General features: G+C 41.3%; 1 long non-coding RNA gene across 1 annotated transcript in view; it reads right to left on the reverse strand.

The window, feature by feature from the left end:
- Positions 1 to 3,012: 3,012 nt before the first annotated feature.
- The window catches only part of LOC106148030, a 32,094-nt gene continuing 14,957 nt past the window's right edge, over positions 3,013 to 20,149 (reverse strand). The window contains exon 3 of the long non-coding RNA XR_001233143.1: positions 3,013 to 3,594. This is a non-coding gene — a long non-coding RNA (uncharacterized LOC106148030). The remainder of the gene's footprint in view (positions 3,595 to 20,149) is intronic.

The following is a 20,149-nucleotide window of genomic DNA, read 5'->3' on the forward strand; positions in this document are numbered from 1 at the left end:
ATCCCCAGTGCTGTATAAAACAAACAAACAAACAACTTAAATATCTGACTGCCATCCTCTGTCAAGTTGTGTCTTTATCACGTGCGAAAGTCCTCATCACACCCTCCGTTCTCCCCAACACTTAGCCCAAGTTCCTTTGCTATTAATCTAGGAATTTGTGATATTATTTTTCTTAAATCTTTTTGTTACAAGTGAAATATTTCTTCAACAAAAAAGTAAGACCTAGATGGAGGAGACCATTAAGTATCATTTCTTTGTGAAAAAGAAGTGAGCACAGTGTATCTTTGTTCCAAGAACAACACAACATACCATTATGGAAGTAAAGCACAATAAGAACCATGAAAATAAAGAAAAGATATATGATGAAAAAAACAACAAAATGTAGAAAAAGGCCCAAAATTTCAACAGAACTTGTGTTCCACGAATTGCAAATAAATGTTACTACTATACATTGTAATCAAAAGGGAATAAATTATAATTGAATAAAATATAACTGATATAAGTGTGGTGGCACATGCCTGTAATCCTAGCACATGGGAGCCTGAGCCAGGAAGATTGTGAGTTCAAGGCCAGTCTGGACTACATAATGATACTCCTGTCTAAAAACCAAACAAACAGACAAATAACCCAGAAGTCAACTCTCTCTGACTTGAATACAAAATATACTTATGAAGATGAATTTTCAGTAGCTTATGGAGTCTGCAGAAAACCTGGAGATTTAGACTCAAAAACTGGGCAAAAATGAAAACATGTTTACACAGAAATTTGTAGATGCATGTTCATAGTAGCATTATTCATAATAGGCAAAATGTAGAAATGATCCAAATGTCTACAGAGGTATGGATAAACAAAATGTGGTACACAATGAAGTGCTATAGAACTATAAAAAGGAATGAAGTACTGATATATGCTACAGCACAGATGGACCTTGCAAACCTGCTGAATGAAATACACCAGTCACAGTGTTCACACACCATATGATCCCATTCATATGAAAAACCAGAGGAGAGAAATCTACAGGCAGAAAGTAGATTAGTGATTTTGCAAGGAGAGGAGGGGTGGGAGGAGGTGTCAAGAATGCTAGCTAAAGGGTATCAGTGGGGTTTCTTTTTGAGATCTCAAATTGACTGTGGTGATAGTTTCTACAAAAATCAAAGCCACTGAATTGTATACTTTCAATAGGCAAATTATGTGATATGTGAATTATGTTTTAATAAAGTTTTTTTAAATGGCAGAAACAAGAGGAACTAAGGTGGATATAATGTTAGCCCGAATCATATAGAACCAATTCAGTAAGTACACCAGGGCCACTTCTATCCTGCCTAGCACACTATACTCAGAGGCCATTATTTGCTCTGCTGGCATTGCTGTCCCCAATTGTAGATGTCACTGCCACTTCCTCCACCGCTGCCAAAATTAACTCCACTCTTTATTTATTTAATTATTATTTTATTTTGCAGTGCTGAGAATTGAATCCACAGCCTCACACATACTAGGCAAACACTCTCGCTGGACCACCACCTAATCCTCTCTTCTTTTTTGCCGTAGAAGTTTCTTCTTTCTTTCTCCTTTTCTTTTTAAGACAGGGTCTCACTAAGTTACCCAGGTGGGACTTGAACTTGCAATCCTCCTGCCTCAGCCTTCTTCAGTGCTGAAATTACAGGCTTGCACTAGTAGGCCTGGTTGAGCACATATTTCTTAATCAAAGTTCTGAATATACTTGAGAATGTACTTGATTGATTGAACCTAGATCATACACGCATACTCTAGCTAAGGGAGGCTGAGAGAGCAAATATCTAGCCCTTTTCAACTCTATAATGGAAGACAAGATCCATCTCTTTCCAAGACTCATATGATGGAGAATTCTCAAATATAAGAAAATGTTTTGAGTTTTAGGTCCCAACCAAAACAAGCAAACTAAACACAACAACAAACAAAACGTTAAAAATCTGATTGATAGATAGATGTTAAAATGTAAATATTTCAGATTAACTTGTCCCTCAAAATACCTACAAACTCTTGCAAGGCCCAATGTAAGACTCCATGGAACTAGAAACAAAATATAGATTCTGTCCTCAAGGAGTTCAATGTTGAGCAGGGGGAGAAATCGAGGGTTGTGAGCCCCTTTCTAAAAGCACAAAAAGGCCTCTGACCAATTCCTGTTGGAGGACAGGGCTAGAAATTCTTTAGAGAGAAGGTAACTTTAAGAAGCGTCTGAAAATGAGGGTTGGTGCCTTACTAAGCAAAAGGAAGGAAATAAGGGTGTGAACCAGCAAAGTATATTGGAGGAAACTGTGGACAACATGTAAATTTGGTGTGTAACACAAGCCACAGCAAGAGAAGGTCTGGAGAGGTCATCAGGGGCTGAATCAAGAAAAGCCTTGGAACTCAGACCAAACAGTTTAGACTTTCCTGTCCCTCCTTTTTCTTCCTTCCTTCTTTCCTTCCTTCCTCTTACCCTTCCTCCTTCCTTCCTTTTTTCCTTTCTTACTTCTTTTCTTCTTTTAATTAATTGTATCCTTTAAGCTTCAAAAGGTATACTCAACCATATGAGTGGTAGGGGGTATTTTCCAATGGTTCTCATGTAAATTCAAATTTTGTGTTTTATGGAATAAAACAGGCTTTTTCCTCCTTTTTTTTGAGATAGGATTTCAGTATGTAATTCATGCTGGCCTTGAACTCATTATGCAGCCCAGGCTGGCCTTGAACTTGCAGTGACCCTTCTGCCTCAGCCTCCCAAGTACTGAGTTTACAGGCACGCGCCACCACACCTGGCTCTCAAGCTTTTTCCCTTTTTGAAAGTTATTCTCAAGTTGTAAAATTTCTTTCCATGTTTTCCTCCTGTATTCCTGAGTTCAGTTTTGGCTGCACCAGTAATACAGAAAGTGAGAACACTTTTCACTCATATCTGTAATGGCAACCTTATCCTCTTTTCAAAAGAGTTATTGAAAGGTATCCTGTTTCCCAAATATAATTTTGATGCCGCATAGAGGATGGACTGGAAGAGAGAGTGAGTAAATAGGTTGTTTAATGGGCTGCTGTCACAGTCCAGGCTTTAAATTACAGAAGAGGGCTTGAACAAAGGTGAAGGCAGTAGTGATGAAAAGGGACAGAAATAAGTATGACAGATAATGAGGCATAAGACTTTAGGGCACCTTCTCTAGTTATAATTGAGAGCAGGATGACATGGTATCAACTCGTCCACCCATCTGTCTCATGTGTCCACTCACTTACCTATGTCCCTGCTACTTACTGATATAGAAATAGTTCCCACTTGGGAAGAGCTCTACCTAGAGAGGCACAGAGGCATCTAAACAGACCGTTCTGGAGAATGTGATGGTTGTAGGAAATTGCTGGTGGAAGCATCATCATTCAGGATTCAAGGAATACTTCACAGTAATGATATCTGAGGCTTGAGATCCAGAGAAGTTGGTCAAAGGAGAATACTGGAAGGACGGGACTGCAGCAGAGAGAAGAACATGTTGTGAGGACATCAAAATGTTCCTTGTAGATCTCCAACTAGTGGAGCAGAGCAGCCCGCCGGCCCCAGGTGCTGCCTGTTTTGTGCTGAGCTGCACTCCCACGGTCTGCTCCCTGCCAAGAAATAAGCAGCAGGGGTTTAACAGTAGGTACATGTCTGAGTGTCTTAGTCACTTTCTCATTGCTGAGACACAATACTTGACACCTGCAACTTAAAGAAGGCGAGGTACACTTTGGTTAACTTTTAGTCCATAGTTGGCTGGCTCCAAAGCAGACAGCATGGTGGAGGGTTATGGTGGACAGGAAGAACAGAGAGCAAGGGAGGAGCCTGAGAGGGACATAAACTCCTCCAGGCCACGCCCCCCAGTGACCCACCTCTTCTGACCAGACCTCACCTCCCAGTAGCAAGTCAGCTATAAGCCCTACAATCCAATCTCCTTCCAAAACCAAGGCTCTTAGGGGACATCCCTATGACAAAGTAAGGCTCTTAGGGGACATCCAGATATACAGTAAACCATAATACTGGGAGACACAGGACTTCTTTAACAGCCAACTTTGGCTTCATGACCATCCAATCTCCCTTATACTGCATGGCAGTCTGAGATACTTCCACCTAACCTTCCTTTTCTGTTTGCTTTTCTTAGGGTCAGACTTGCAGGACAGACTGTGCATCAGCCAAACTACCCCTTCCATTTTTTTCCACCACATATGATTCCACTAGTAAAATCCTTGCATGCTTAATCCAATTTCAGCTCTACTTCTTGGAAGACTTGGACTAAGATATCTGTGTGAATATAAGTTCTGAAGATTTTTACTTTATCCTGGACAAATTCACAATGCATGAATAGGTTTAAAAAAGCATACAGATACAAAATAAATTTTTTGGAAGTGGGTGGATGACATAGAGATGTGGAGAAAATGGAGGAGAGGTGGGGGTAGCAAATTGCTATGAATGTTCTGGGCTGATGAACTTGGGGACCTCTTTCCATGTTTGGAGAGTTTCTCATCATGTGAGACAGAGCCAGTTTCCTTTTACAGGAAGAGAAAATGCCAGATTCATTTTTCCAGCATCCTCTGCAACTAAAGTGTTAGGAGCAGCTGGAAAGTAATTACACATGCAAGACAAAGCCAGCCCGAGAACACAGGAGCTCCGAGAACACGGGAGCTCCGAGAACACGGGAGCTCCGAGAACACAGGCGCTCCTCAAAGCACATAAACAAACCGTTGTAGCTTATTGACTGATTTCTGGGCAGTGAGGTGGAAATTAACCAACCTCTCCAGGGTATAAATAAATGCTCGACTGGTCTTGGGCAGTTCTCTACTCCACCTGGTCCTAGCTTTTTGTCTCGTCTATTTTTTCCTCCTTCTCTCCGTTCCTTCCCAGGGTACAGCAAGAACTCAACAGATCCATACACTAAAGCAAGTCATGGTCCAGCCTACAGTGACCTAAACTCTGCAAGTCACAGACCTCTGCCTTCCATAGACTCAGAACTGAAAGTATTGAGGCAAAGCAGCTGGGCAAACAATGCATGAGCCTTAGTTGGCAGCAGAGGCAACAGTTGCAGTAGCAGAGTCCAAGGTCTGGATTTTTTTTTTAAATCTTTTTTTCTTTTTGTTGTTTTCTATTTTGGCATTGTCTTATTGATGGTGCATGTGGTGGCTGCCCTCCCCAGAGCAGTAATTCTCATGTATTCACTGGGCCAGTTCTACATGGTGAATCTGGGAGCTGATCCTGCAGTGAAAGTTACAATCACAATTCTTTGGCCTTCCAACGGATTCTGTGAGCTACCTAATACCCTTTCAACAGTTCTTTTTTGGCTTAAATCAACAAGAATCTGTTTCTGTTGCTTGCAGTAAGGAAACTTGCCTGATAATGATGAGAAGGACCCACAGGTACCAGCAGCCTATGTGGATGAGGATAGAAAGGATAGTAAGAGAGAGAACTGTGATATGATGTGAAAGTCCTTAAGCTCTGGAGTCAAGAGATTTACACCCATCCCTTAGCCCCTGTTGAGGTCATGGTTTACTAGGGAAAGGATTTAATATAGGACACATTTGTAAGATTATTTTATAATATTGACCCAAAGAGTCAAATACAAAGACTGTGGGATATCTGTCCACACACTAGACCCAAAAAATCCAGCTGAAGGCCTGAATCCCATGGCAATGTCAATCATGAGTCCAGCTAAAGACCTAGAGCCCATGGCAATGCTCTTCATGAGTCCAGCTGGAGGCCTAGAGCCCACAACAATGTCTCCTGCAAGTCTGTATCAAGGATCTATACTGGGAAGGCCCAAAGGTCAGTGGTAGAAGTTAGAAAGTCTGTGAAGGATCCATCCCAGCAGCAAAAGAGATCTGCTCTGGAGCCAGGAAACAACATTGAAGATAAGGACCAGAGCTCTCCAAAGAGAACTGCAGCCATCCTCAGCGACAGTGAGGTCCCAAGTTTCTCTGATGATAGTAGTCGAGTTCATATCAGGAAAGCCAGCATAATAAACTTCTCCAGGTGAATCAACAGTGTACCATCTTCCCCCCAGTTCTCTTTTTACACTGTTGGCAACAATCTTCAGGTGGGCCATCCACACAGCACCATACTGATTCAGTTTAGCGGGGTGTTCCAAGTTGACCATTAATTAATCCACTGCAGCCCTTCACGTATCTTAGTCAGCTCAGGCTGCTATAACAAAGACCACAGTAGCTTAAGCAACAAATATTTATTTCTCATAATTCTGGAAGACGAAAGGGCTGAAAATAAGTTGCTAGCAGATTCGGTGCTTGGTGAGGATCTTCTTCCTGGTTTGTTGATGGCCACTTTCTTACAGTAACCTCTAAAGTGGAGTAAATGAGCTCTTATCTCTTCCTTACAAGGCATCAATCCTATCGTAATAACTCCACCAACATGATGTCATTTAATCCTAATCACCTCAAAAGACCTCACCTTTGAATACTGTTGCCTTTGCAGCTGGGGCTTAGCACATGAATTTTGGGAGGGAGACACAAGTCCACAGCAACCTATTAGCTGACTGACCTTGAACAAGTCAATCATCTTTCTGAGTGGCAATTATCTCACCTATAAAATGTGGGTAACAAAATAGGGATTCATTCATAGGGCTGTTGTGAAGATCAAATGAGATAATGGGCATGAAAATGCTTTGTACCCCACAAATGAGTTCCACAAACATTTGCAATTTATTTTAACAGTGTTAAACACAAAGTATGGCATATATACAGAAGAAGTGCTCTTTGGAAGAAGAGGCAAGGATGACCCTGTAATGACCAAAGCTGCACACCACTGCATTTTATGTCCAGTGCCTGCATCTTGCCATCCTTGTCACCATGCCCAAGAGAAAGGCTGAAAGGGATTATTATGGCTCATATCTAGATGGCCTCCAAAGCTTCACATGGTCATAGGTGGGGTTCTCTGGAGGTGGCCGAATCTAGGGTGTATGATGGGTTGCCCTACTCTGGGTATGAGTGCTACCCATCTTAAGGGCAAGTAGCCTGGATAGAATATAAGAGAGAGAAAGAAGGCTTCTATGGTTGCTTGTTGCTTGCTGCTTTCTACTTCACTCTTGGCTGCCTTCTGCCTACCCTACTTTGCCATGGACTGTTTCTCCTCTGTGATGCCCTTCTGTCATGCCACCCTGCCTTGGAATCAGTTGACTATGGACTGAAACCTTTACAAACTGTAAGCCAAAATACACCTTTCTTCTTTTAACGTTGTGTGTTGGGTATTATGTCTCAACAAGAAGAAAAGTAACTACAATAGATTTTGGTACCAGGAGGGGGGTCACTGCTGTGACATTACCTGGCTGTGTGGTTCAGAAGCCTTTAGAACTGGCTTGTGGAAAGAGTTTGGAAAGGTTTGGAGATGCCAGCTGAAGAAGCACCCTGAAATACTTTAAGCTGTACTTGATGAGAGATTCTGGTCAGAATTCAAAAGACCAAATGCAGCCAGTAAAGACCAGGCTCAAGAGGTTTTAGTTAGGAACAAATTGAAATAAACCTTTCCTCTTTTAACTTTGGATTTTGAGAATTTTGTCTCAGCAAGGGGAAAAGTAATGAAGACAGCAATGCTAAAGGGGAGAAAGCCAAGGAGAAGGATGAACCACAGAGAAGATCTGGAAGATTTTTGCTAAACCTACTCCTCTAAAGCCAGATTCCCAAGCCTAAAAAGCCCCTGCAAAGAAGGGAGAGAAGGTACCCAAAAGGATAAAGGGAAAAGCTGATGCCAGCAAGGATGGGAATAACCCTGCAGAAACTGGAAATGCCAAAACACACCAGGCACAAAAAGCTGAAGATGCTGGAGATGCCAAGAGAAATATGTGCATTTTTGATAACTATGTACTTCTGGTGACTGTACAGTTTGAAAAACCATTTTTATGTAGTTTTATAAAAATCTAGGATTTTGTTTTACTTTTTAAAACTATGTTGTTAGCACACAGAATGCATCATTGTTCCTTAGGGAAAGAGCATATGTCATAATACAATGTCTCCAAGCTGAGTTAATGTGAGGGAAACACCCTTTCCTGCTAGTTTTGAGAGACTTCCTCTTGGCTCCCAGGAGGAGAGATTCCCTACTGTTGACACATATGGCCACCTTTGCACAAATGCCTTGTGGTATGGGAAAACTCATTTTTATGTTCTCCTTTCCTCTGCTGTCAGCATAGACTTAACTCCTTGAAGCCCAGAGACCTATTGGAACCTGACTCCCAAAACTTGGTGTGACCATATGTCAGGCAATTTGGGACTTGCCAGTGACATTGAGATGGTGTCCCACTAGAACAATGATTTCCTTTTCTAGATTGTGGATCCTCATATTGATAGTTCTGACATTTTCATTTAATTTCCTAAAAATCAGGATCAGCTTGTGAAAAGTTGTTAAACAACATGCTAAATGTGAAATGTCAACCCTCACCCTAAACTTTCCCTATTCAGAGCATCAGATGAAGATTTTATTGGATTTTATAGTGGCTTTCTAATTCTTGGTAGTCCATCCACGAAGCAGTTAGAAAGTTGTTGTATACTGTTAATAATTGTGTGCCCATGTCCTGCCTAAAATACGATGATTGTTTATGAAAAGTATCTTTAATAAATCTGGATACAGAATTTTCTTTTAAAAAAGCATGCTCTCTAAACTTTTGTGGTAAGAAAAAAGGAGAATAGCAACTTTTGTGTGTGTGTGTGTGTGTGTGTGTGTGTGTGTGTGTGGTACTGGGGATTGAGCTCAAGGTGTTAATACTGAGCTACAGAGATAAGGTCATACTAAGTCATTAAGTTGCCTATAATGGGCTCTAATTTGTGATTCTCCTGCCTCAGGCTTCCAGCGTGCTAGAATTATAGGTGTGTGCCACCACACTCAGGTAATATCAATTATTTTTAAAGCAATTACTATGTACTGTGATAAATGTTTTATCAACATTATCCTTCTAATAGCCTAAGCTGAATGCTATGGTTTGTTCCCTCCAAAACTCATGTTGAAATTTGATTTCCAATGCAAATGTTGAGAGGTGGTTGGACCTTTAAGAGGTGATTAGATTATTAACAGGAATTAGTGTGACTTCTAAGGGATGAGATTAGTTACAGAGAGAGCAGGTTATTATATAAGCAAGTTTGGCTTCCACAGTTTCTTGCTTTCTCTTTTGCATGTGCTAAATTCCCCTTCCTCTTTTCCAACACAATACGATACAGCCTGACAGACCCTCACCAGAGGCTGAGCAGATGCCAGCCAAATGAACTTCTTTCCTTTATAAATTATCCAGTCACAGGTATTCTGTGACAACAAATGAAAACAGACTAAGACTATGACCAACATTCCTTGCTTACCTGGCCCTTTCTTGATTCTAGCCCTGGAAGTCTCACAGCCTGGGAATCCCCTTGATGTGGGCAGAGGTTTGAGCATCATTCTTATTTTATATATGAGAAAATCAAGACTTAGATTATGCAACATGCCCCAAGTCATACTTAGTGAGAGTCAAAATTTGAACACAGATTGTCAAGGAGAAAATATGGGTGGAAAAGTTTTAGCATGAAGAATGAAGAGTATCAAACTCTTATCCTTTGGCCACATGACGCCATCTCAAATTCAGCTTGGTCTTAGAAGCTATGTTGGAAGATTTCCCAGAGGAAGCCTAAAGCTGAGATCCACCCACCTCTCCAGGCCCATCCCCAGAAGATTATAGTGATTTGTCCTGTTTTTTCTTTATTTTCATAGAAATTCTCTCATGTCTGTGGGGGTAATTGAGCCTCTCATATCTCATCCTGTTTATATTTTGGCTTTGTGTTTTGTTTTGCTTATGAATGAAAGAAAAATTTAGCTTTCCTAATCCAAACTGTTTGATCCCTTAATGCAGGTGTTTTGGAGTCTTGAGCAATAGTATTACTATAAATACTTGGATGGAGAGTTCTGTGCCCAGCCAGCATCAAAGGCAAAGCATTTCTCACGCTAATGGGCAAGTTTTGCTTTGGGTGCAGAGGGAGGATAGCCAGAAGAGAAAGCAAGCTTGGTGAGCCTGAGGACTAGTCCTCCTTTCTGCTCAGATATGCCTGAATTTCCCCACCTAACATCCCCTGTTCACCCTCTTGCTGTGTTACTGAATCTAGTGCCTGGAGGCTGGCCTGTAACCTTTAGCTCTGTCCCTTAGAAACTGTATGATCTAGACAAGTCTCTTCCCTTTCTCAGTTTTCATTTTCTCATTTATTAAATGAAGGAATGAGATTAGATTCCTTCCTGGAGGTCCTTGTGGGATTGACATTCTAGGACACTATAAAAATATACATAATTGAACTGCTTCTGAGCAAATTCTGAGCTAGGTGATGTGTGTGAATAGATGTGAATGTGTATGCATGAGCATTGCAGTATGTGATTGTATGTGTGTGTGTGTAGATTGTCCACAAAAGAGAGATGCCTAGGGTTTTCTTGACTTTCCAGCCCCATGGAATTGCTGTCAGTGTACTTTGACTAACTCTCCTGAAATGCCATGCCACACACAGCTCAAGGTATATGTAAAGACACTTCTCTTGGTGAGATAGCACAGAGGACTGGATGAGCACTAACTCTGTAGTTAGAGTTGAATTTGAATCCTTCCTTTTCCCTTACTCTGAAAGTGACCACCAGCAAATTATTCACGTAAGACTAAATTTCCCCCATGGAGATCATAGTTCCTAGCTCAGCATAACTGTAAAATGGGAATGAGGTGAGTATATAAAGTACTTGGCATAGACCCTAACACAAGAGACACTCTCAGTCAAAACCAGTGTAGTTTAGACCAGTAATTTTCAAGGTCCAGTACAAAATGAGAACGTGGGGCTTCTTATTCAGGAATGACCAGGCATTTTGAGACAACACTAGCAGAACACTAAGCACAAAGCCCTTCTTAGATCATGGTCCTGGACCTCTGCATAGGTCACTGTTCTTTATATTATTTTCCTTCCTTTCCAAGGACTCATTTGTTAGTTTGATTTCAATTCAGCAGAGGATAAAGAACAGAGAATCTTCAAGATTCAAAGAAATGACTCCTCAGTGGTGAGAGCCTTGCTAGACCAGGATGGGGTAGGAAGGAACCTTTCAAGAGTGCCCTCAAATCAAATTCAAATCAAGTGGTAGGCCTCAGAGTCACCTACATCCCCTGGCCTAACCAAGGAGGCAAGGATATGAGTCCTTTCAGCCAAGAAAAGAGCATATTACTGATCTCCCTGTTTTAGAAGAACCATCCTTTGTCCCTGAGACAAATCTGTCACCCATGGGGGAAATCTCAAGGAAGGAGTAAGTTCCCCACCACTGGGAGTCTATTAGGAAGAACCACCTGTAGTGATTGATTGATTGTGTCAACTTGAGAAGTTTAGAAGCTTAACCAAATCAACTCAGCAATTCAACACCCTAGGGTGTAGAGGACCTGCCCTAGGGCAGCTGTCTGTACCCTAGGGTATAGAGGACCCACCCTGTGGTGGCTTGTCACCTGGGTGGTATAAAAGAGAAATGAGGAAGGACTGATGGGCTTCTGTTCTTGGGAGGAGCTCCAGTCTTCTCCTTCAGCTTGGACGTTGTCTCCTGGCTTCTAGAACAGACTCTTTGGCTTCCACCTTGGATCCTTCAGCCTTTGGGTGTAGACTCTTAGGCCTTCCTTTGCAGACCCATCAGCCTCCTGATATGGACTCGCATGGAACACTGCAGTGAGCTCCAGACCTTGGACTGAACCCTTCAGCCTCCAGTGTGCAGACACCCTCTGCGTGCTTTTTCATTCAACTTTGTGGCTGGTCATCATAAGCCACTCTTGTAATTTCTTATACATTTGTGTATCTTGTATTATATCTGTTTCTCTAGTAAAACCCTGACTGATACACCATCTCTAATGCAATTCTAGGTGGGAGCATCCTTTCTAAGTCTTGCTCTAAGATAATAAAATCCCAGATCAGAGGATGCTCAGGGAGGCAAAGATGAAGATTCAGGAAACCTTTTGCAATTTCTGTTTGCTTCATAATTTCTTCTTCTTGGCAGGATATTGGATACTCAGTTGATCAATCAACAAACACTTACTGGTGCCAACTATGTGGAAGAACCTGCATTGGGTATAGGGACCCAAAGGTAAAAGCAGCACAGTCTGCCCTCAAGGGCTCACAACCTGGTCAGGGAGATAAACATTCAAATTATCATGATATCTGGTGCTATAGTTTAAGTGTCCAATACCTCCAAAGGCCCATGTGTTAAAGGCTTAGCCTCTAGGGTAGTACATTTGGGAGGCAGGAGAACATTTAATAAGTAAGGCCAAGTGGGAGGTACTTGAGTCGCTGAATGTGTAGCTGAAAAACAATTGTGACTCATGATACCTCCCCGATCTCTTCCAGTTCAAGATATGGCTGTTCATAGATACTCACTCCTGCCACTGTCATATGCCCTCTAGATGCTAAACCAAAGTTGCCCTGTGTGATTTGGACTTTGAACCTCTAAAACTGTGAGCTAACTAACCTTATCAATTTAATTGCTTCAGGTATTTCTTTATAGTAATGCAAAGCTAACTAATACATTTGGGGTTGGGTCTGTGATTTAAAGGAGCCCAGGGACCTGGGGATGCCCAAGCAAAGGATGACAAAAAGGAAACTAAGAATTTTCAAGGCAAAGAAGAACTATAACTCTTTCTGAAGAAGAAGGAGTAGCACAGCCCAAACCATAGAAACATGAAAGAATGTGGTGTGACTGGGGGAATAGCAGGCCTTCCTATATGAACGGAGATTCAGGAAAAGTAGAATGAGGAAAGAGATCAAGCTGTCAGGCTAAGGAGTTTGGGTTTAATCCTCTGGACCAATGATTGCGAACCTTTTAGAGCTTTCAATGATAACAAATAGCTGGCTGCAGCATGCATGCCATAAGTTCACCAATGCTGCTAGTCTATGGGGTCTAGAGAAGTTATCTATTTGTATCTGAATGTTAAAAATATTGCTGAGTGCTGCGGATATAGCTCAGAGGCAGAGTGTGTACTTAGCATATTTGGGCTCTACCAATCCCCAGCATAAAACAAAGCAAAAAAACCCTAGAAATACTGCTCTGTGTCAGATATTGTGGAACATCCTATAGTCTCAGATACTCAGAAAGATGAAGTAAAAGAATCATGTGTTCCCAATTTTGGGGGGCCAGATTGGGCAATGTAACGAGAACTTGAATCTTTAAAAAAAGATGCCATTCAGAAATGACAATAATAAAATATCAACAGAATAGCTAAATGAAAAGCACAAATAATATCAATTATTAAGGAAACAGAGCAACTGCAACTCCATACATTGCTCATGGGAATGTAAATTGGCATAACCGCTTTAGTATACAGATTTGGAATATTTACTACAGCTGACCACACACATCTGATGACCAATTTGTGATGACAAATTTTTCTTCTATTTTCACCAAAAAGCATGTACAAGAACATCTATAGCAGCACCATTTATAATAGCCAAAATTTGGAAACAACCCAAACATACATGAATAGTTGGTAGGATAAAGACACTGTGAAATGGCCAATCACTGGAATATTACATAGGAGCGAGCATGCTTCTCGCCACTGGGGTGAATCTCACAAATCTAATATGACTGAAGGAAGCCTGACACAGAAGAAAACAAACAGTGTGATCCCATTTATGAAAGTTCAAAATTGTATTTATGACATTAGTTGTCAGGATAGCAGTTACCTTTCCAGGGTGAAGTAGCTGGAAGGGACACATAGGAGCATCTGAGGTATTGGTAATGCTGTCTTTCTCCATGTGAGTGTTAGGTACATAATATGCACTTTTTGAAAGTTTTATGGAGTTGTACCCTTATGATTTGTGTACTTTTTTATGAATGTTATATTTCCACTTACAAAGCTTGATTATGAGGACTGGGGATGTAGCTTGGTGGTACAGTGCTGGACTGACATGTTTAAGGCCTTGGGTTTGATCCTCGACACTGAAAAAAGAGAAAAGTTTGGGGCTGGGGATTTAGCTCAGCGGCAAAAGCGCCTGCCTGGCAAGTGCAAGGTCGTGAGTTCGGTTCCCGGTACCGGAGAAAAACCAAAACCAAAAAAAAGAGAAAAGTTTACTTATGAAAATGTATTCCAGCTACTATGTGGATTGGACACAGTGACTCCGTAGGCAAACAGTCCAGTGAGAAGGCTGTGGGATTAATTGAGCCACCTCTTGGCTTCTCATTTTCTATCGAGCATGTTGTATGCACTTTGATAACTGTTTCCTTCAGGCAGGTTAGCTAAGCTGTTGGGAGAAGAGTGCTGGATGGAAATGGCTATAATAGGCAAGGGTCCTCAAATAACCCAAGAAACAAAACTCAAGGCTTAGAAATCTCTTCCATCCCCCTCATCCTGAAACCACTCTGGCCATGGGAATGGATAAATGAAGGTCATAGCAAGTGAGTCACTTGCTTCCTTAACCCCTGAGAATATTTTTCTCACTCTCATAACCCATCCTCCCAGACACGGGCTTAGTTTAGGATAAGAACGTAATGCATCCTTTCCCAGAGACTCAATCTTCTTTTCTTTCACCTCTTTTATGTCACCTAAGACCTGCTGGATCCCCAGAAAAGGAACTGAGAGCTTGGGGCCCAATGATAAGGAAGGAACTGCTGAGGGAGGTCACTGTCCATTAGGCAGAAGGGATCCTCCAGACTAGAGTACGGCTGCACTCCTGGAAGCTGGGAAGTCAGCCAGTGTTTCATCTTTTGTTTTTTCCTCCTGGGGCTTCCTGTCCCAGATGTGGATGGACAGGGGTCATGGGGACTTCCTGGCCTCTACAAATAAACCTTTCCATTGTCGTTCGCCAGGCAGTATTTCTAGTCCAGACAGGCCAGGTTGATGGGGAGTAACAGACAGCAATGCTGCCTTCAGAAGCAAGTCATCCCCAGTTCCATCAAAGGTCCCTACAAGAGGAGGATATGTACACCTGGGGTGGAAAGGGGGTTACCCCCTATTGGGGAACAGGTGGGAACTCTAATGGGGAAGCATCAGAGAGTGCTACCTAATTTGTTCTCCAGTGATTCTCATTGCCCAGAATAGTTCATGGCATATAAAACAAACCAGTAAATACTCACTAAATAAATGGGTAAATCTACTCCAGCATCTTCATTTAACTGAACATGGAAATCTAGTCCAAAAATGAAAAAGAAAGTTTCTCAAGGACATACAGTCAGTGTGTGATACGGAGTTACCCAGTTAGTATGAGAATCCAGACTAGAACTCAGGAGTCCTAAATCTTATACTAATGTTCTTCCTGTGGGACAATTTGTGCATGAAAGAGGGAGTTAATGGAAACAGAAAACTTTAAGAAAATCACTTACAGAACATGACAGCTGACCTGGCCCTGAAATTTGGAGATTGTATGGTAGGAATTTTGACCCCCCGCTTGAGGAATTTAAAGATGAAGACCAAATAAAATTTATAGGATAAGGAGAGAAATGATTGTGCTAAGAACAAACTTTTCCTACTGGTCGTGGGGCAAAGATGGGTGTTTCCCAGGGAATGATGTAGACCTAGAAGAAGGGAGTTGATTTATTATCAACAAAGTAAACTGCCCTCAAAAGAAACTCATGGAGGACACTCTGACCCTGACAGAGGATGGGCTGCTGACACGTCGGGGGATAAGTGGGAGGACAGGCTTTGGCTTGTCAAGGAAAGCACAGTTGGAGGCTCCAGGGAAGGAGCCCCCAAAGCTTGCTAGTCTTCTGTTGTGGTTTAGACCTAGACTGTCCTCCAGAACTCTCATCCACTCAGAGGCAGGATTTGGGGAGGTAATTGGATCACGGGGCACTGTACTCAGCAGTACAAATACAAAATGTACTCCAGCTACTATGTGGATTGGACGCAGTGGCTCCGTAGGCAGACAGTCCAATGAGAAGGCTGTGGGATTAGTTGAGCCACTAATGAGTTCAGCCCACTAATGAGTTCAGCGGCTGATGTGCTGTTAGGAGATCAGCACTAGTTAGAGTTGGGTCGCTGGGGGATGACCTAGAAGGGCATATTTCCCCTCTCCTGAGCCTCCCTTTTTTCTCGGCTTTGCGGCTGCCACAATATAAGGCCACTGGGCCCTTTCATGCCTGGAGCCAGCCAACTGTGGACTGGATCCAATAAAAACCAAGAGCCAAAATAAACCTCTCCTCCTTTAATTTGTGAGTGTTAGGTATTTTGTCCCAGTGACAAGAAAATGACTAAAACATTTTCCAAAAAGAAAAAATTGGTTTTTGACATCTGACCCACCCCCAAAAAGCAACAACATATTGCAGCTGAATCCCTTCATCCCCTTACCTTCTCTCCTTCTTGGAGGTAGACGTGGCCTCACCTTGAAATTGATGATGCTCAAGTTTCAAGGCCCTTCATTTGCATGGGTTCCTTTAGGCCTATATACCTTTTTAGATATAATTTTGTATGTTTTTACTTAAAGTGTGTACTAGTTTTCTAGTAACACATAACTAACTACCACAACTTTAATAATTTAATACAAATACAGAATCCTGGACAGGGTATGACTCAATTCTCTGCTCAGGACTAATCAGGCTGAATTCAAGATGTTGAATGTCTGGAGCTCAGCGTACTCTTTCAAGCTCACTACCTATTGGCAGAATTTCATTCCTTGTGTCCGTACAACTGAGGCCCCTGTTTTCATGCTATCAGTTGGAGACCATGCTCAGCTCCTGTAGGCCACTCATAGTAAATCGCCACATGCACTCTGTTATGGATTGCATACTGTGTTCCCCTAAAACTCACATATTGAAGTGACGGTATTTGTAGGTAGGGATTTGGGGAGGTAATTAAGGTTAAATGAAGTTTGAAAGTAGGACCCTGATCCAATGAGAGCCAAGGGTATAGCTCAATGGTAGAGCACTTGCCTTAGCACCACTAAAAAAAAAAAAAAGGAAGAGACATTAGTGCTCACTCAAGCATACACCAAAAGAAAGGCCATGTGAGGACACTGCAGGGTGACCACTGCAAGCCAGGAAGAGAACCCCAAGCAGAAACTGACCATGGTAGTACTCCGTTATTGGACTTCCAGATCCAAGAGAAAATAAATGTCTATTGTTTAAGCCACTCAGTCCATGGTATTGTTATGGCAGTTTGAGCAAACTAATACCCCTTTATGCAATTCCTAACATGGATGTTTGCTTCCTTCAGGCCAGCCAGAGTGTATCTCTATGAGTTCTAAATCAGCTGGAGAAAGTGTCCAGCTCACTGAAGGGCTCACTGAATTAGGTCAGACTCACCCTGACAATATCCCTTTTTCTACTTAATAGAATCATAAGAGGGATGTTTCATCATATTCACAAGTTCCACCTGTACTCCAAAGGAAGACAGTGCAGGAGCAAAGGTCATTAGGGTGTAATTTTGGAATTCTGCCTAATATAAAGGGGCTACCTAAATTGTATAAGCTTTAGCTTATACAGAACCTGGATCCACCCTGCATGGAGTATAATACAGCTGCTATGGTGGCGGTCATGGGGAGTATTTTTCTGTCTGCAACCAGGTTAGTCCAGCTTTTTAAATAAAATACATTTACATTATAGCAGAGGAGACATAAATACAATAAAACAAATGTACAGTACAATAGCAAAAGCACATAATACTTCAGGAAGTGTCCAGAGCAGGAAAGCTCCTAGACTGGGAATTGGAAGGTTGGGCAGTAGTTCTGATTCTTTCATTGGCCACTAAAATTGCAGTATATAGTGGATTCAAGGCAAATAATCCAGAGGAAAAAATGGGCAAACAGTAAAATAGACAATTCATAGAGGAGGAAATACACTGGTCAACAGACACACAAAAAGCTGCTTTAACCCACTAGTTGTCAGAAATGCAAATTTAAAAAAAAAAAAACAGAATAGTTTTAAAATATTATGTCTGACAAAAATTAAAAGATGAAGAGCATCCAACTCTTATTACAATAGGGGAAAAGAAGGGTTTTTTTCCTTCCCATGTTAGTTTCATGCCTGAGGTGCTAAAACAAAAACCAGAGGTGATATTTAACTGATTATGTCAACGTGAGTAACACCGACTAAACTGGCTCAGCATAGCTCTCGGTGTGGAAGACTTACCCTAGGGAGGATTGTCGCAAGAATGGTATAAAAGGAAAAGGAAGAAGAAAGGCTTGCCTCTGTTTCTTTGGAGGATCTCCAGTCTTCTCTTTCACCTTGGATATCATCTCCTGGCTTCCATCACAGACCTTTTGGCTTCCTGATACAGACTCGCACAGGATACTTCACTGTTCTCCAGGCCTTTAACTGGATTCTGCAGATCTCCAGTATGCAGACAGACCTTTTGCGCTCTTCTACACCCAACTCTGTGGGCAGCCCTGTAAGCCAATCTTGTGAATTCTTATATATTTGTATATCTTGTATTAAATTATTATATATTTGTATATCTTACTAGAGAAAGTACTGTTTCTCTAGTAAGCCCTGACTGATACAACCTATAAACAAGAGAAAAGTATATACGTTTATTGGATATGTTTTATGTGACACAGGGAACTTCATAATGAAATAAAGACCAAAAAAATAAGTAAACTTTGTACTTTTATGCTAGGTTGGAGGAAGGAGTAGATAGTCATGGAGAAGTATGAGTGGGTAAAAAAGCATGATCTAATGGTAATAAACTGGGAGGAACATAGCAAGCTTGTTTGCTCAGATTTTTCTCTGTGACCATTTGTCTTCGTAGTTAGGGATGTTCTTTCCTTCTGGTTATAGGGAAAGTACCTATCAAATGACAATCTAATGACCTGCTTCAGATGAAGTTTATAAAATATTTCCTAAATTTTATGGCCCTCTTCAGAGAAAAAGGGTAAGAAAAAAGTGAGAGAGAACTTCCTGCTTTTGCTGTTTTCTCAAAATGCCAAAGTGACACAATTTGGGTAGCATGTCCTGAACTTCATCGTTACACAGCAAGGAAATGAACGTCATTATGCATAGTTGGTAGAGGTATAACATTATACCATAATCTGCTTAGGAATTATAGGGGTTAAGCTTTCTTGTATCAACTTGATTAGCTTGGGAGCCACTTGGGATACACTTTGAAAGTGTATCTGGGTGGGTCATAGAATTGTGCTTTAGATAACATATCTGGTCCCTGACCCTTTTGTCTCTCTGGAACTGTTTTCTGCTCTACTTACCAGCCACACGAACTATGCATTTTTGCCCCCACATGCCCATTGGCTATGTGCCTTAGAGCCAGTTAACCATGGATTGAATACCCAAAACTGTGAGCCAAATTAAACTTGTCTTTCAATTGTGCATGTTGGGTATTGTGACTCAGCAAAGGAAAAGCTAATACAGGAAGTATTCTGGAAAAAGTTATTAACATTTAAAATGTGTGTTTAAAATGTGTATAATCTTGGTCCAGGCATCTTTCTTTTAAAACTAAACTATTAGAACAAGAGTATTAGTACCTAAAAGTATATTATAAGGATGCTTATGAAATCTTCCTTATAGTGGCAAAAAGTGGAAATAGCCTGGACATCCAATAGCACAGAAATAACTTAATATGTTTTGTGCATTTATATTACATTATGGAGTATGACCTTAAATCATTTTCTTCTTCTCCTCCTCCTCCTCCTCCTTCTCCTTCTCCTTCCCCTTCCCTTTCCCCCTCCCCTTCCCCTCCCCCTCCCCCTCCTTCTCCTCCTCCTCCTCCTTCTCTTCTTCTTCTTTGTCTTTTTGAGACAGAGTCCCGCTATGCAGTTCAGGCTGGCCTTGAGCTCACTTTGTAGCCCAGGCTGGCCTCAAACTTGCAGTGATCCTCCTGCCTCAGCCTCCCGAGTGCTGGGATTACAGGCATGCACCACCATGCCCTGCTCCTCAAATCTTAAATATTTTTAAAACAAGCTAAATATGTACCATCCAGGAGGAATAACTATGAAATGAAGTTAAATGAAAAAGCAAGTTTCATAATAATGTGTAAAACATGCCCGTTTTTGTTTTTAAAAAAAGAAAACATTTTCTATTTCTATGCATAATTTTTGTATTATCAGTGCAGCAAGTTGCATAATACAATTTGAATATTAGTTAATTGGGAGTGGAGTGGGGAATCATGGTGAAGGTGTGAGTATTAAAAGAAGAAGGGGGAAATTATTAACATGTATTTTATATGCTAATTTTTCTGTTGTTTTACTTATAAGAAGTATGTATTATCCTTCTAATTAAAAATACATAATACAT

The sequence above is a fragment of the Chinchilla lanigera genome, unplaced genomic scaffold, assembly GCF_000276665.1.
Source record: "Chinchilla lanigera isolate Chin_1 unplaced genomic scaffold, ChiLan1.0 scaffold00013, whole genome shotgun sequence".
Lineage (NCBI taxonomy): Eukaryota > Metazoa > Chordata > Mammalia > Rodentia > Chinchillidae > Chinchilla > Chinchilla lanigera.